Source organism: Cryptomeria japonica, chromosome 8 (assembly GCF_030272615.1).
Source record: "Cryptomeria japonica chromosome 8, Sugi_1.0, whole genome shotgun sequence".
Classification (NCBI taxonomy): Eukaryota; Viridiplantae; Streptophyta; class Pinopsida; order Cupressales; family Cupressaceae; genus Cryptomeria; species Cryptomeria japonica.
The window spans coordinates 602,983,869-603,002,414 of record NC_081412.1 but is presented as its reverse complement, the minus strand read 5'-3'; positions in this window follow the sequence as shown (position 1 = coordinate 603,002,414).

Sequence of the window (18,546 nt, the reverse complement as noted above, 5' to 3'; positions counted from 1 at the left end):
ATTAATAAATACGATCAAAGGTGCACCCTATATGTTGTATGGACAAAAATGACTTCACAAAGTAAGGAGAGAGTGAGCAATACAAAGAAGGGGATGATTTCGTAAACAAAGGGTATACATAATTTTCCTAAAAATATGAGAAAATAAATAGACTTGCCTATTTTCTTTCAAGCAATCTTTGAATTTGGCGGTCATGTTTGTATGTCATATAAAAATTTAATGACGATTTGATCATTTGCATGCCTTTCATTTTATGTTTTATAAAAAATAAAAATTATCAAAAAATATTTAGTTTATATGAAGAAAAATTAAAATATTTAATATTTAAATACTTCTATCAATTCTATCATACATATTAAATATGAAAAAATAGAAATTTCTATTTTAAATAAAATATTGCAAATAATTTAGTCATTATTTTAAAGAATATTATTATGTATAATTTAAATTAAGAAAATATTTTTAAATAGGAATCATAACTCTTAAAAACATCAAAATATGGTTTGATCATTTGAATGTCTTTCATTTTACATTAAAGTGACTCCCTAAATATAGGGTTTTGCCTTAGTCAAACCCCTTGCTTTGGTGATTTCCACCTCTACAAATAGCCGATACTATATTGAAAATGTGTGTGCAAGAATCTTGTGTGTATGCAAGATCCTAAATGAACAAGAAAGTAAATCTAGAGTTCTACCCTACGCTTTGGAGAGTAAACCCTAAATGAATGTAAATATAAATGTTAATGCTTCAAATCACTAGTGCAATACTGGATCTAAAGCATGAATGTAAATCTATAAATGAATGCTATGAATCTCATACAAATACATGAAACCATAGCAAACCCTAAGGGAGAGGTACAAGCCAATCATCAGTTGGTGATCTCCTAGTATTCTTCAATGTCTTCAAAACTCCTAAGGGATGTTGAAAATGATTGATGTAGTCTAGGCAAATTCTTGATTTGTTGTTGTAGACTGCATATAACCTGCACTTACACTTCACAAGATCCTTTAATTGCTAGATCTTAGATCCTTCAAATGCGGAAAGGAAGGCTATATGTAGGAGACCCTAACTTTGTTTTGAGTCATAGGTCGACCTAGAAATAATAATTCTTGCCAATCTCTTGGATTTGAATATTAAAATAGCACCAAAACATGCTCTTAAAATTCAGGGAGAAAAAGTCGTGACCATGTTGGTACCAACATGGTCTAAACATACTGTCCGACCAACTTTTCGCCAAATTTTCAAGGAAGCAAGATATTGCAATTTTAAAGAAAATTCCAGGAGTATGTGAGAATTTGAGATGTCTAGATATGCAAAATCGAGCCTTGAAGGTTGAGATAAGACATAATTAGGGTATTTGATGAAGTGATTAATTAGAAATAAAATAAAAAGGGGCACACTTAGAATACAATTCCCTTCTTAGAAGAGTTTTTCCTTTTGTGGAAAAATTCCCTAACATAACTTCCACCATTAGACATGTGACCTAATGATCAACAATCTAGATTGACTACACAATTATAATATCTGACAAGTCAATTTTCTAAAAGGAGCCTCTTTATGGGTATTAACCTTGAGTCCCCATTAGGGGGAGCCTGACATGATACTAGGCCAATGAATGAGGTCTCTAAATTAGATCGAAGGAATGGAATTGGTTGAATGTGAAACATTTACCCAAATCATTCGTTGTCTTCATAGCTGATTCTCTTAAGGTGTGAATGCTTGTTACTGAAAATATATGATTTGTACTAATAAGATTAGGCTATTTGCATAATTATGGAGGGAGAATGCACTTTGCAAGTATGGACCTATGATGCCCACCACAATGAAAATCATCAAGTTGTTTATAGTGAATGGAAGGATCGAATATCACTCGCCATTTTCATTCAATTTTTTGATGTGAAGGAAATTTGGGCTCGAGTGGAATTTGTAGACGATGATCACAAACAACTCTATAGGCCTTTAACTTTTTCCCAACTGACCTAGAAGAACTTGTAAAGAGTTAGGCATCTGTTGAACCAAAGTCTATATTTATCAATCGATTCACAAGGTTGATGCCACCTTAATCCTAACAATCAATATATATATATATATATATATATATATATATATATATATATATATATATATATATATATAGGATTTTTAGACCTTTGATCATTAAATTAACTTGGCTTTGTTTTGTTTCTTTTAACATTTTTCCTATTAGAGCTATTCTCAAATAAAATCACTAATTGAAACATTGGGAAACTTGATTCAACCATCTTCGAAACAAATTTTTATAACATCATTTAAATTTTGTAATCTCATTGGATTTAGAGAAACGAATGCAATAGATGACATTTGGTCCATAATAATTGAGCCTACGTGAGATGTTTTGGAATTCTGCAAACTACCGAGTGAACTAAACGTGCTTTACAAATATTGTATCAACATACAACTACCCATCGTATGACTTCTTGCTTTCAGATGTCTTATTGTCATGATGTTAGAAAGTTCTTAACAATCACAAAAACCACAATCTACACTTCACTTGGTGAATTTCTTAACTATGCTACCATTTAGATTCAAATAATTATTTATACATTTTTCTAAATTTTTAAATTAATACATACCAAAATGACTGCCTATTTACATCAAATAAATAATCATATTTCTTTTAAAAAATACATTTTATTTCAAATGAATATGCAATTATTATAATATATATATTTTAAAATATATTTTATTTTTTAATCGTCTTAAAAACAAAGTTCACTTCAACATGAAACAATAAATGGTCAAAGATGTAATCGTGATTTTCAATCAGCTTTGTCCCGTGAATGCAAATTGAACGCTCAAGTCAAACCAAACATTTAAGTGCTCATTTTCATCATCGTTGGCCACCGATCTTACATCGACTTTCCTGTGAGAAATATTTTTTATAGCGACTCTTCTCAAGAATTAAAAGTCGTTCATCTCCCATTGACCTTAGCCTCTGTTTTGTTTTAAAATTTATTATTACTCACGGGGACAGGCAATAAAGGAAGCCAGAAGCTCCAAAACATCGTAGTCATATAACGTGTTGTTGATCATTTGGAAAATTACAGTTGGATTTTTTAGTTTGTTTTTCGTCTAGATTGGTTTTTTTAGTTTAGATTGGTGTTTTAGTTTGGTTTTATGGTTTTGGATTAAGCTTAATGGACTAACAAGTGGTGCAACTTGTTTTCGTATGTCGAAAAGTTGGAGATAAAACTACTAATGATTCGTAGATGCAATTTTGGCTTGGTTTTTAACAAGTAATTCACATTCTATTTTCTAAATGGTGAATGAACCCTAATTGTCATAGACTACTTCATATTTTGTTTGGTGCTTAAAAAGAACCCAAGTGTTTGATGTGTTTGGTGTATTTGCACACATTATATTTTCATTTCAATAGATCCCAGGATAAAAACAAAAGTATCCTCTACCCTTGCCTTCGGGATCCTAGGTGGAAGAGAAAATATTATTATCTTTAGACAGGTCTTCCATGGTGGCAAAAGAGCTACTCACCCCAAGGGAACAACCTCAAGCGGTGCTTTCAACTCAGTCTGCTATATTAAAGAATGATAAAGTGAAAGCTAAGTCTAGTCGATATTAGTGCTTACAGTACAGTGCTAGTTTGAAAGGAGTCATACTTAATATATATTATACTCTAAACTTATGATTGATTAAATCCCTAAGTGGCTTGTTGGATGCTCGTAAGGTGTCGACCTCCCGTATTTTTACTAAATACCTAGGTTAGTAGCTCACCCTTTTGATTGAGTTGGTCTGATGATTTGATTGTAAGGGGATAGCTAGTTTTCTTGCCAAGATACTCACCATATGTATTTCTTTGAGATGAGATACAAATTTTTGGCTTTGTATAGGCTATTTATATCTTTCTAAAAAAAGGGTGATTGGGTCATGCTTTCAAACTTGGGGCCCCTATCTATTCTCTCTTGCAAATCCAAGATTGTTAAAAACTCCTTATTGTGTTGAGCATTCAAAGTTAAGAAATACCAAGTTGTGGGTTGAATTGCATACACATTTTAATCTAAATCAACCCATAAGATAAGATTTCTCTTCAAGTGTTTTTGTTTGTGTTTATACCAAAAGAAATTGGCCTCGAGGGACTACTGAACATATGATTACATTACTTTTTATCTACATTTATCATAATCATGTGTTGAATAATGGCTTCTTTCATTTTACATTGCTTCTTTTCATTCATAACACTTTTGCATATTGCATTTTTAGTTTTTTCAAGATATTTCCTACGTCCAAATCATATCTCAAATCTTTTATCCATGTTATATGTTGTTTTATGATGTCATTTTAAAAAACATGCATTACATGTGTATATCACATAAAGGCTTTTGTAGACAATGATAATCCTACTGATGGCATTGACAAAGCTAACACTTGTACCTCTCCTAGGATATCTAATGTGAATGAGGAAAAAGTCAATACTCCTATCAATGATCTCTCTAAAGGAGGGAAAGCATTAAAGAGAAACATGATACCATCCTCTTCCCATAGACATACTCTAGTGCAATGGGGGTAGGATCAAAATGTTAGTTTACCAATCCCTTTAGATCCTCCTTATTCTCCTAGAGATTATCTTAGTCATAAAAAATTTTGTAGGTAAGATGAGATATGTATTTTATTCATGACCTATCTCCTCATATGACATTAAGAAAAGATGAAGCCTTCTATGATAACGATCTTCCCTCCCAACCTATCAAAGAGGATATGAATAATGATGACAGAAAGAAAAATTTCCATACAAAAGATATTCCTTCGTCATCTAATTCTCCCTTTGATCCTTCCATGTGTCCTTATAATACAAATTTTAAAGAGGTTCATGATAGTGGTCCTTCTAAACTACACAATCGAAACATTCTTATAGGAGTGCTTGTAACATAATTTCAAGAAAAGGTCACACACACACACACACACACACACACACACACACACACACACACACACACACACTCCGTCTCTTCCTCTCTCTCTATCTTTCCCTCCCTCACTCCCTTTATATCCCCTATCTATCTCTCCATCTCCACCTATCTCTTTATATATTTGGACATTATTCTCTTTCTTATCCCATATATCTCTATTTCTCTCTAATTCTTCCTCCATCTCTCCATTTACCCTTATTCCTCTCTCATTCTTCATATCTATTTGTCTCTCCCCCACTCTCTCCCCCACTCTATTTCATTGTATCTCTATCTCTTACCCCCTCTATTTCTCTATATCTCTTCCTCTCTATCTCTCTTTCTCTCTTTGTATTTATCTCTATATACCTCTATTATTCTATCTATTTCTCTCTCTCTCTTCCTCTCTTCCTCTCTTCTTCTATCTTTATTTCTACATTTACCTTAATCTCTCCCCCTCTATCTCTAGAAATATCCCTATCTCTATCCATCCATTCATATCTCTTCCTATTCCTCTCCCTCTCCTTCTCCCTCTTCCTAGAACTCTATACCTATATATCCATTTGACTCTTTATCTATATGTCTCTAGATTTCTTCTCATATCTCTCCCTCTATCTCCATCTTGTTATCTCTCCATCTCTCTGTAGTTATATCTATTCTTATCTCTATCTTTCTTCCTCTCCTAATCCATATAGTACTCTCTCTCTCTCTCTCTCTCTCTCTCTCTCTCTCTCTCTCTCTCTCCCTCCTAGAGTATGTTAATAATGGAGCCTAATATTTTCTTGATTTCTATTTTTGTCTTCTCTCTCTTACTCTACCTTGATCTCCCTTGCTCCCTCTATATCTATATATATCCATCTTTCTTCTTATATATCTCTCCCTCTCTATTACTTGTCTTTGTTATATTCTTTCTCTCACTTTTTACCTGTCTATCTCTATCACCTTACCTCTCCCTCTCCCCCCTCTCTCTCTCTCATTCACTCCAACTCTTCTACTATTATCTCTCTATTTCTCTCTCCCTCTCACTCCTCTCTATCTCATTCTATCCATATCTCTCTACCTTAATCACCCTATCTCTCTTTATCTATCTCCTTTTACCTCTCTATCTCCCTACATCTCCCCCTATCTATATTACTCCTTTCCCTCTCTATCTATTGATCTCTCTCCCTCTCTCTACCTATATCTTCTTATCTCTCTATAGGTCTCTCCCTACTCTCTCTCTCTCCACATATATCTCTATCTCTCCATTATTCTCTCTCCCTCTCTTTTCATCTCCCACTATTTCTCTCTCCTTGTCTCTATCTCTAATTGTCTCTATACTTATCTCTATTTGTACATAAGACTCCATATCTTTCTCCCTCTCTCTATATCTACTTATAGCTCTATCTCTCCATCACTCTATCTTTCTCTCACCCTCTCCCCCTATTCCTTTATCTCTCTATCTATTCCTCTCTATCTCTCTATCTCTTTATTTAATTTGTCTCCCTCATCCTCTCTTTCTCTATCTATATATTTACCTCTACCTTCCTCTTTTATATCTCTAGAAATGTTCCTTCCTCTAACAATCTATCTCTCTCCCTCTTCCTAGACCTCTGTATGTCTATCTCTATCTTTGTAGATATTTATTCTTCCATCTCTTCCTCTATTTCTATCTTGTTATCTCTCCATGTCTATATCTCCCTTTATATATCACTTCCTATCTCTATCCTTATCTTTCTATATTTCCCTCTCTCTTTCTATATTTATCTCTTCCATCTCTCTCTCTCTCTCTCTCTCTCTCTCTCTCTCTCTCTCTCTCTCTCTCTCTCTCTCTCTCTCGCCATAGTTGTGTATTCTTACCCTATTGGAAACATAACATGAGCTTGTTGGTAATAAAGGGTAATTATATTCTCGATACATAGGTTTTGTTTCAATCCTTGTAAGTGGGTACATACTTGATTTGAAGCTATCACTTCTCCATTGAGACATTTTTTATACATATAAAATCATTTTCTATATGGCCTACCAATTTACATCATGTACTACATAAATGTATGTAAAAAATAGACTATAAATTTGTTCGTGTAATTGTGTAATAATTGTGTTCTATTACATTGATAGTTAGTGGTTACCACAATCGTTAACCATTGTTAACCTCTTTTTCAACATATATGTATATGTGTACCTACATGAATAATGTCATCCAATATTTTAATGTCTACATTCACATTTGGTATTAGAGCATGTAAAATCTCTAGGCGTGTGGTAGTTCTATAATGAAAAGTGGTGTCTAGAGGCGATATTGTTAGAGAAAGTGATGAGAAGATTCTAATGGTGTGGAATGAGCCATAGAGAGTATTTTGAAAGAGGTAATTCAATAGGAACTAGCCATTCCTCATTGGTTTTGACATTACCTTCAGCCTCGTTGCCAAGCTATCTCTTAAGAATCACCAAGGAGGATGCCACAATAATATCTACTTTTGTGCAGTGTTGTGGAGAATGTTGAAGAAAAATAATTTGGTGGATTTCTATAGGTTTTGTGTGGCTAGTTTGATAGTTGTGTTTTCTATTCTGAGGAAGGTGGAAGTGAAAATAGAGACATGATTCAATTCGAAGCGCTAAACTAGAGTCTTGCGATCCTATTTCAAGAAACATGTAAGTCTAATATTTTCTTAGTACCTCAAGAAGTGATTCTACTTATGGTACCATCTTAGGATAGAAAGAATTTTTATCTTGTTATTTATGAAGTTGAGTGAAAAATTATTAAAATAAAAGGAAAAGAAATTGATATTAATTTTAAATGGAAATTCAATTAGACAAGTATTTTGGATTTGATTTTCACACGTGGAGAATGAAAATTCAATTGTGATTGATGAATAAAAATTTATTGGGTGTAGTAAGTGGAAAGGAGAAACTAACTACGAATGCAACCAAGCTATTAAACTGGATAACAAAGATGATAAAGTGAAGGCTATTGTTGGTCTTTCTCTTTCTGACACTAAAATGCATCACATAGATTTAGATAAATCTTCAAATAAAATCTAGGATAATTTGAATAAATTGTTTGGAGCCAAAGCAATCAATGCAAACTAAAACTCTAGTTGTTTAGGTTCAAGCTAGAAAATGGGATCACATGTCAAACCATATAAGTAATTTGAGATCTCTTATTAGATAGCCTGCAAAGGTTAAGGCTCCTATAGATGATGATGATGCAAAGGCCATATTGTTAAAAAAATTGCCTTTAAAATATAACAATGTAGTTTTCACACTTAGTCAAATACCTTCACAAAATCTAGAAGGTATGATTTCAGCTTGATTCTTCTCAAGAGAAAGCACTATATTCACAAAGAAACTACAAAAGATCATATTCTCAAGAGAAATTACTTTAATCAAGAAGTAATTATAGAATATCAAAGATAATTAAGTGTTTTTATTGTAAGAAAAAGGGTCACAGAACTTGGGATTGTAGAATTCGTGCTAGTGATATGCTTAAAGGAAAAGTAAAAGAACAATCTGATGAAGGCAATGTTGTTTGTATTGAAGATAAAGATTCCATAGATTATAAATGTATTATTAGTGACTCTTCTTCTAGTGTCAATTGCACATTAGTTGGTATTAATGATTCTTTAGTACTATAAAATTTAAAAATCTAGGAGGCTCGTGGCACTAAAGGATGGAGGATTTTCATCATCTCAAGTTAGCTTCTCACTTTGAGATGGTGTTCTGCATGAGAAGCCATTTTGGCATTTTTGGTTTCATTTTTTTCTTTCTTTATTGATGCTAACAGATTTGAAGAATACATGTGTTGTGAAGGTTATATTTTGGGCATAGGTTTGAGATTTGGTGTTGAGCTCAATATGGATTGTTGTCAAGCGAGATTCAGAGCATATAATTGAGAATTATACCCATTAATGGTCATTAGAATATGAAAGAGATTTATTGTATCTCTTAGGGATCATTGTTAAATAATTCAAGACTATAACTCGAGAGTTGAGGACTGAGAGCTTAAGAACACAACTTGAAGCTACACCTTTCTAAGGGTCAAGAGACAACTTGATGTAGCCTCTCTTGGTTTAGGATTTTCTTCTTCAAAAGAAGATATTCTAACAATGTGTATTCATATAATGTAATCAGAAAGTTTTGTTGTGTAAGACTTAAGTGGGAGTCCCTAGCGCAAGTTTGAGGATCAATGTAATAAGGGGGGAATGATAGTGTAATTGGGTAATAATTGTGTTCTATTAAATTAATAGTTAGTGATTACTACAATCATTAACCACCGTTAACCACTTTGCAACATATACATATATGTGTACCTACATCGAATAATATCATCCAATTTTTTTTCACAAAATTTCCCAATTTGACCTTCCACACCACTTCAACCTACCCATTGCTCACCAAGGTGCAATTGCTAGTTTATATTTATTTTAACTTTTTTTCTTATTAAAAGATTAATTTTACATAATTTAAAAGAGATTGAAAGAATTTGAAAATAGGCTAGTGTGACATTAGATATATGGTTTTCTTATGACAATAAAATTGAAAGGACAATATAATTATGTTAAGAAGTTTTCGTAACTTTATTCTAGAATGTTAATATTGGGCTTGGTGTTTCTTTTGTAGGCTCACATGACTTAGATCTATATTTGCAGAACCAATTCATATTCTGATGGTGGTTTACTTCAAACGGTGACCAATACTTAGTTGCAGGGCTACCTGTTTCAAGGCTTTCTATTGGTTGTGCAATGAATTCTATATGGCCTTTGTCTATTTAGGTTTTTTGATATTCTTGTGAAAATCATTTTTGGTGATCAAGAATAAGGGGAAAGTACTTTTAAAATGTAATGGTACTTTTACCTTAAAATTAATTAAGTATAAGTAGTGGATTAAATAAATCAAATATTAAGTTAAACCTAATGTAGTTAACCTTTTACCTAAGATATATAATTTAATATTAAGGTGTTAAATTCACTATTTATTATGAAGTGTTTACACAATATTTTAATAAAGTATCAAAGTAATTTATTCAAGTAATGATAAACTAATTACTCATAATATATAAAAGATTGAGATAATGATTTGCAATGGTGAAACATTAGGGCAATGACTAAATAAAATTGATTAATACATATCTATAAATCACGGATAGACTGCTTTCTCACACGTAGAGGATTAGTTACAAGCCTGAGGTTTCTAGGGAAGGAAGCACTCCAGGAGGACATGGTTCCTACACAGAACCCCACATGCTTTCACGACATGAAATAAACACAGCCCGGGGTGGGACACTCTTGAGTGTACATTGTACCCCAAGTTGGACACACATTATATGCCCCTTCTCCAATGTGCAATGACCAACCACTAGACCCTTAACTATTCCCTCTTGTGCTCCCTTCAATTAATCCTTCTCTGTATTATTCTCTATGTATCCCCTCCATACCTCCAATCTCTATTAATTTAAATAATACCAAGGGTGGTTACAAAAGTCACACCCTTTCATTATAATAATATTTTTTAATTACTTTGATTTATATATTCCTTTATGGGTCAGTGCAAGGTGGAAGTGTTTTCCTTGATTTTCAGATTTTGTCTCATTTGAGCTTAAATTTTGAAACACTTGGCAATTGAATCTTGGAAAACGTCAGGAATATAAAAGATAGCCCTCTAAGTATACTTTCCAAATATGTAATTTATTTTAATATCCACATAATAAAAAATAACTTTTTCAAATGGAGTTCTAAAAACTATGTTTTAAAAATGCCCGTATCAAGACCATACCATGCATGTGTACAACCCACACTTTTTGACACAATTAAAATTATTTTCTCAAACCGTTTTGGTAAATGGTTTGTAACACACTGAAGATTGATGAACATATTTTTCTGTATTTTAAAAAAAAATAATTTTCTAATTAACTTTTTAATGACTGTAATTATCTTTTTAAAAATTTGACATGTACGAGGCACATAATTTGACATAAAATTAACTCTTTTTTTTTAAATAGAAAAGAATTTTGTGTAGGTTGATGACATATTTTTTTTTTTTTAAATTCATTAAAATAGAAAAGTTATTAAATTAACAAAATTAGTTAATATTTCAAGTTTCTGGACCTAATTTAGAATAAATTAAATGAAAAATAGTTAAAATAATTATTTTTAAAATAAATTTACATATTTAGAATCTAGACAGTATAATCTGAAATGGGTTTTAATTTCGTATAAAAATTCTCTAATTACAGGCATGTAAACTATTTCAGAAGTTCATATTTGTGCTTTCGTTTATGGAGATTTGAATTTGCAGGTCCATGTCTCAGGTGTGGCCATCCTAGGCCTATCCCAGACCTAATCTCGAGGCAAGTGGTGGGTTTTGGAATCAACTTCCACATAACGGGCCCCCATTTTCAAAACAGGGGCCCGTTCCTTTTTTTAACCATTGGATTTAGGAATGGGCCCCCGTTTTTAAAATGGAGGCCCATTCCTAAATTACCGTTACTATAAAAAAAAGGGACAAATTGCATCAATTTACCAGATTATCATTGGAATCTGTACTGGCAAACATTTTTTACAGCATTTGACAGTACTTTTTAATCTTTTTTACACAAATTTCAGAAGAACTTGGTAAAAACAAATATTATTTTTTGAAGAGGAGTTTGTAAAGATGGGTTCTAAGTAATGTCAAAAAGAAACAAAGGAAGACAATGACAATAGACGAAATTCAAGCACAAAGAGAGAAGGAGGAAAAATGCTAAAGAGATTGAAGATCACAACAACAAAAATTGAATAACATTGAAGCATCTAATTCAGTGGCCGTTGTAGATGAGACCATTGAAGAGATCATGATGGACACAAGAAATATAGAACCAAACATGGGTATGACTATTGATGCAAATGTTCGTGTGGATGTGAATCCTGGTATGTTTTAAATCTACAAGACTATGATGCCAATCAAATTGCTGATTTAAATGAAGCTGGATATAAATTTAATACACCAATACGAAAAGAAATAAAAATTGAAAATATTACACCACCCTCTCTGAAAGAAAATGAATGTAATTTTTTTACTATTGATAGCAATGTGCTAGATAATCATAATGGGTTAGTTTCTTGGAGACAAATCATAACACATGTGAACAGATTATATAAACAATTTTTCTATAATAAAAAGTTAGTATTCCAATGTCAATTAATGCTACAATTAATAAAAATGTTAAAAAAGCGTAAAGTCATGAAAAAAATAGGTATTTATGCAAAACCAAAAAGAAAAGATGAATCATATAAGCAAGTTGTGTCTACTATTGCCAGTGCCATCGATTCTATCGAAAAAACATATTGATCTAGAGATAAGAATGTGACACGTAGAGTTATAAGAACTGGTATAGTTGACAAAACAATTGTTAGTAAAAGAATGTTAAGTGATATAAGTGGCTATTTAAACTTACATCGTAGAACCTTGTTAAGAGCGGCTAAAAGAAGAGACACAATTGAAATTGATCCACTAAACCATTGTTGGAGTTTTGGTGGTAGATTTCAAAGGTCGGACATGAAATTAAATGATGAAACTAAATAATTAATCGCAAAATTTTGGCATGATAACACTAGAGTTTCATCAAATGCTAGAGATGCTTTAAAGTTAAGGGTGGGATCAAAAATTCATGATCCTCATCTAAAACATCTTCTTGACATGACTCCAACTGAATTGTTTAAAAAATTTAGTGATGAATCTGTGTTAATGAATTTACGAATTAGTCAAAGATCATTTGAAAAATGCAAACCCTAGTATGTTAAAATCAATAAACAAAGAATATCTTGTTGTTGTAAAACTCATGTTTAGTTTCGTTACTATTATGATGTTTTTCTATATATACATTGTATGTTACATGGTAATGATCTTGTGCAGGATTGTGGTGTTTATGTTCCACCTGAAACTATAAAAGATTTTATTGCAAATTTATTTTGTAAACCACCTAATGAGCAATTATTTCTTTCCAGTTCATGCATTTATGGCCTTTGCAATTTATGTGGGAACTATTCTTTGATAGGTGAATATTTGTATGAACATGTTTCATCTGAGTTCGGACAAAAATGGTTGATGTCAGGAGATTTAAAAATATAGAATACCCTCTAAAGGATGGAAAGATGGGGAAATGTTTAGAATTGATTACAGAACAAAATAGTGTGAATGCATTTATCAGTGAGTTTAAAAGTCATATTGTTCCAAAATATGTGAAACATTCCCAACATGCCCGATGGCTTGATGGATAGTTTCACATATGCAAGAACACATTTCTAGCTGGAACAATAGTATCTATTGTGGATTTTGTAGAAAATTATACTCTAAAACCACAAGAGGAAACTCAATCACAATACTACAACTCAATGTAAGTGGCCATATTTGTGCACATTATATAGACATGACCATGACAATATAGAACATAACAATTTTTTTTTAAGGGAGTATCATTTCTATGTTAGTGATAATTGATTACACTCATCAGAGTTTGTTCAGCATTGCTTTGAGGTATTTCATGATAATCTTAAGGAAAGAGAAATTGACGTGAAACAACATATGATATGGTCAGATAACTGCACTGGACAATTAAAAAATGCAAGAATGTTTTATTGGCTATGCAAAGTTCACAAGAAAACCAATGTCCAATATTTATGGAGTTTTTTTGAAGAGGGACATGGTAAGGGGGAACACGGTGGAGCTGGTGCCTATGTAAAAAGAACTCTTGCTAGAAAACAATTGAAATTCGAGGATGCAGTGAAATTCAGAGATGCTCGTGCAGTTGTAGATTGATGCAATTCAAAGTTGTCAAAAGGATTAACTGAGAACTTTGCAATTCAACATTTCTTCTAGTTGGTAGAGGAAGATAGTATTCCTATTCGACATGATTATAATATTATCATTGGATCAACTAAATGGCATTCATTTAAGAGTTCTAATTCAAACACATGGACTATATTCACAAGGGAGCTTGCCGGGAATTTTGTGAGAATAAAGAATGGGTTAAAGAATGGCAACAAAGATCATTGACACCCATAGATGAAAATGATCCACATGAAAGGACTGATGAAGATATGGATCAGATATTTGCATCAAACGACTATGGTCGCATTTCAGATCTTATACAACAAGGTAAAATTATTTTTGAAATTTATTTTGATTTATTAAATAGTACATATATGAAATCTTACAGTGTTGCATGAGAGGACAATGAAGAGGGGACAAAGTATTGGTTGGCTCGATGTGTAGAGCCAGAACATAAGCTAACCACTCCTCGAGTAGATGATGATGGTTATAACTATCCAACAGGATCTGTGGTTGTTGTTGGCACTTGGCTACGCAAATATCTAACAAGAAATAATGGATTTCTCGTGTTTGAAGATTATGAATTAGAGAAGAAGATTATGCATTACTCACATTTGGTAGTGACAACTAATATAAAATTGAATAGATATCGTGGCAAACCTGCTAATAAACAATTATGGACTCTCTCTATGGAAGAGCATGAGACAATTATAGATACTTTGCAAAAGAGAGAGGACCCAGATGGTATAACAGAATGAATATATATAAGTTATAATTTGAACCCTTAATCCACCTCCCTTTTAAAAGTCGTGATGTATATTTTATATAGCATTTTAAATCATGCATCCTAATTATAAAATCTAATCTAGTAATTTTCTTTCATGTCTACCACAAGTAGAAGTCATTAATGAAAACCAAGTTATTTGTGCATACTTTATGTTTCATTTTGGATAATTACAAGTAAGTTAAAGTTTTGTACCCTTAAGGAAAATCCCTTTGACGAGTCATGATGTATGCTTTATGTTGTATTTTAAATTGAATGCATCCTCATTATAAAAACTAATCATATATATATATATTTTTCTAGGTCTCTCATAGTAGACTTGGCCTCAATGACTACTATTGTTTTTGCATACCTTATGTTGTATTTTGAGAGATATATCCTTATCATTATAATTTAAATAGACTATTTTTTATTTTAGATAGGTCTGCTTGATTACACTTTGTGTAATATACATAAATGAGAGACTATTGGTCAAATTTATGAATGAGATAATTATGTTTTAATCAAGTTCTATTCAATATATTATATATTCTATGGGGTAAATTTAATTTCATACATAGCACATTTGTTCTATTTGTAAGGACCCCACCATATCACCTACTTTGTTCCTTACACTTTGCTCTTATCATCATTGTTATTGAAATGGTAATTGTATATTTAAACCTATGTTTTTATACTTTTCTCTTATCATCATTATTATTGTAATGGTAATTATATATTTTACGTATCTATGATGATTAATACTTTTTAATTTAGTTTAAAATATGTTTTGATACTTCGGTCTTATCATCATTGTTAGTTCATGATGTACACCTTTATTTTATCTAATCACAAGTTATTTAAATAAAATTCCATAAATAAAATTTCAAGTCCACATAATCCATATAATATCTAATCCATATATTCGGATGGTAACATGATGAACTCCACATAATGACTAATGTGCATATATATATATATATATGCTGTCCAAAAAATATATATGATCTAATCCTATTATGCAACCATCCATATATATAAAGTATGTGCACGTCCAAGACAATATATACAATATTAAAAAATAATTACACGTGTAAACAAATGTGTAAAGTCCATAAAAAAGTACATATCATATAAAATAGTACATGTACATCATATCAGAGCCAAATAAATAGTAAAATCTAAGTGTTATCATCAATAACATCTCGTGGTCTCTTCTCCTCGGGACATGGACCAGATCCACCCATCTCATGTTGTACAAGGAAAAAATAATATTAAAATACTTGATTAACTATTAAAAGATAATCATTTATCAAATATAGTTGGAATTCATAAATTAAGTTACAAACTTACCGTATGTGTGTGCACATCAACTCCAGTAACTTGTTATGCATGTACTATAAGCTCGGGAGTTGTGCCATCCTGTAAACAAGATAAGAAACATGATATAATGAACATGAGCACATACACATGTTTATTTTTTTATTAAATAAAAATGAACATTTATAATTTGATTAAATAATCATATAATAAAATATCGTACATAAGGTTGCTCATCTCCTCTAGCAGTATCTTGTGCACCTTGACGTGTATGTACATTGAAATCAATGCCTAATGTAGTGCTAGCTAAGTCTTGTACAAGGTCAAATTCAAAGTGTCCAATTAAATCTCAAATTAAGAGTCAAAATAAGGTCAAATTAAGTATTACATATTAAGACCTCAAAGGATGTCAAAGTGCGTTCAAATTAACTCTGATAAAATGGTGAGGATAACCTATCCTGATAGTAGTGTCCACATGCAAACATGCATTTAATAAAATCATATTTATTGAACATATATATGTGTATTAAATAATTTCAATCTAAGTTACAATGTTGTAAGAGTTCATATTTAATTTATGAATTCTAAGATACACACAATAGATGGTGTCATAGTTGTCACACCCTCTTCTCGATGTGATGTAAAGGGTCCTTCATGACCTGAAGTGTGGAGAAAGAAGCATTCAATGTATCAACATGAAAATTTATATAGTATACAATGATAACATATTAACTTAAAAATCTAGTACAATGTCTAGATAGAAATCGATACTATACCCCAAAAGGTGTGCCAAGTTGTGTAGGAGTAGATGCAATATTGACTCGAACATTTGGTGTAGTTCTTATCTACATAAACCAAATTTATTTAATGAAGTATTAGATTGTATAAAAAAAAGAAATGCACTTAATTTATACCTATATTTAATGAAGTAGTAGATTGACATGTACATGTATATATATCTATACCTACTCCAGATGATCATCAAACAAAGAAAATCCATATATGATGTCATCATAGTATCATTTGTTGCATCATGCTCAGCTACAATTGAAGCGGATCCTAAATCAGCAGTAGGACCTACACACATCTGATGACAATTCATACACATATGTGGCATCGATCGAGGAGCGAATGCCATGTGTGCATCTTGCCCACTCAGGTTACCTGTGAGGAAAGTCAAAGCATCTAATGTTGGAATGAATGATGTATTCTGCACATCTATAGGAATTGATGGAGAAACAAGTGGAACCATGGGTGGATTTGGTAGGGGATTATTACTACGTGCCCCTAATCTATGCTGTGGCATTCCACAAACAACACCCTAGAATGACTTAATATCAAAATAAATTTGGTTTTTGGTGCATTAAAAACTCAGTATAATTTCTTTAAAAAATATAAAGGGACCTCATAATTATGATGCAGTGGATAATCAAAAACCATCCACCATCTATCCCAAAAGTGTCTAGCCACTTCTGGATGATCACACAACCTAATTGAAATTGTTTTTTGGGTAGGTTGCATTGGTTCTCTTATTTTTGGGTTAGTAAAATATGGACATAAATGAGATTTGGTTATTCTAAGATCAGTGATCTGCCTATAAGTTAAACCATTGGCATAAAAATCACACAACTCTTATTGTCGTCTATGAAATTGATCTAATTGAGAATCAATAGATCTAACTAACTCGACAATAGTTTGCATTGATTTTGTAAACTCTAGAAGATGGGGGGGGGGGGGGTGATTGGCTCATTTTGGATAGCAGTAATATTTTGTTCAATCACTTGTAGGTTTTCATTAATTTGTTCTCTTAAATGACTTTCATCCAATCTAGGGGGTGGAGGTGGAGGTGGAGGTGGAGGTGGTGATGGTGGTGGTGGTGGTGGTGGTGGTGGTGGTGGAGGAGGAGGAGGAGGAGGAGGGGGTTGCAGTGGGGGATTTTCACCTAACAATTCATCTATGTCAAAGACATCCATCATAACAAAGAGCTCCTACATATATAAAGATATACATGAATTATATACAACACCATGTCAAAGAAGAATCTATTTTAGTTTCTAAAAAAATATTTATAAATAGTAACATTTCTATGTTATTGAATGACATACACATGAAATATAATATAATATTGAACTTTAAAAAATATACATGTGCATACTATTCAATCTTTAAATATAAAATTTGCACACAAAACTTTAAAAAAACATTCATTGAAACTTCATAAATCTATTATATATTCAATTTAATCATTTCTTGTAAAATGCATCAACTATTAAAATTAATATAAAATATTCCATACATGAACTTGTAAAAAAAGTAAAATAAGATCAAGATATATAAAGCAATTTATATAATAAATAATTAGTCACAGTTCTGGTAAAGATGTTAAATTAGTACTTTGTGTTGGAATAGTACTAATATATTAGATGGTAACCTCTCTAAGTGGTCATTTACTAAGTAAACATGTTGAATTAGCACTTCAGTGTTGGAGATGAATTAGATGATGAAGTTGGCAATTAGAGAAAATCATGTCATGTCATGGCTTAATAGGTCCTATTATGGACCTTTTATGCCATGATGGCATAATAGGTGGACTATTATGCAATGTCATGACATAATAGGACATATTATGCCGTCATGGCATAATAGGTCCTATTATGCCATGAAATGATATAATAGGTCCTATTATGCCATGACATGGCATAATAGGTCCATAATTGGTCCTATCATACTAAGTAAACA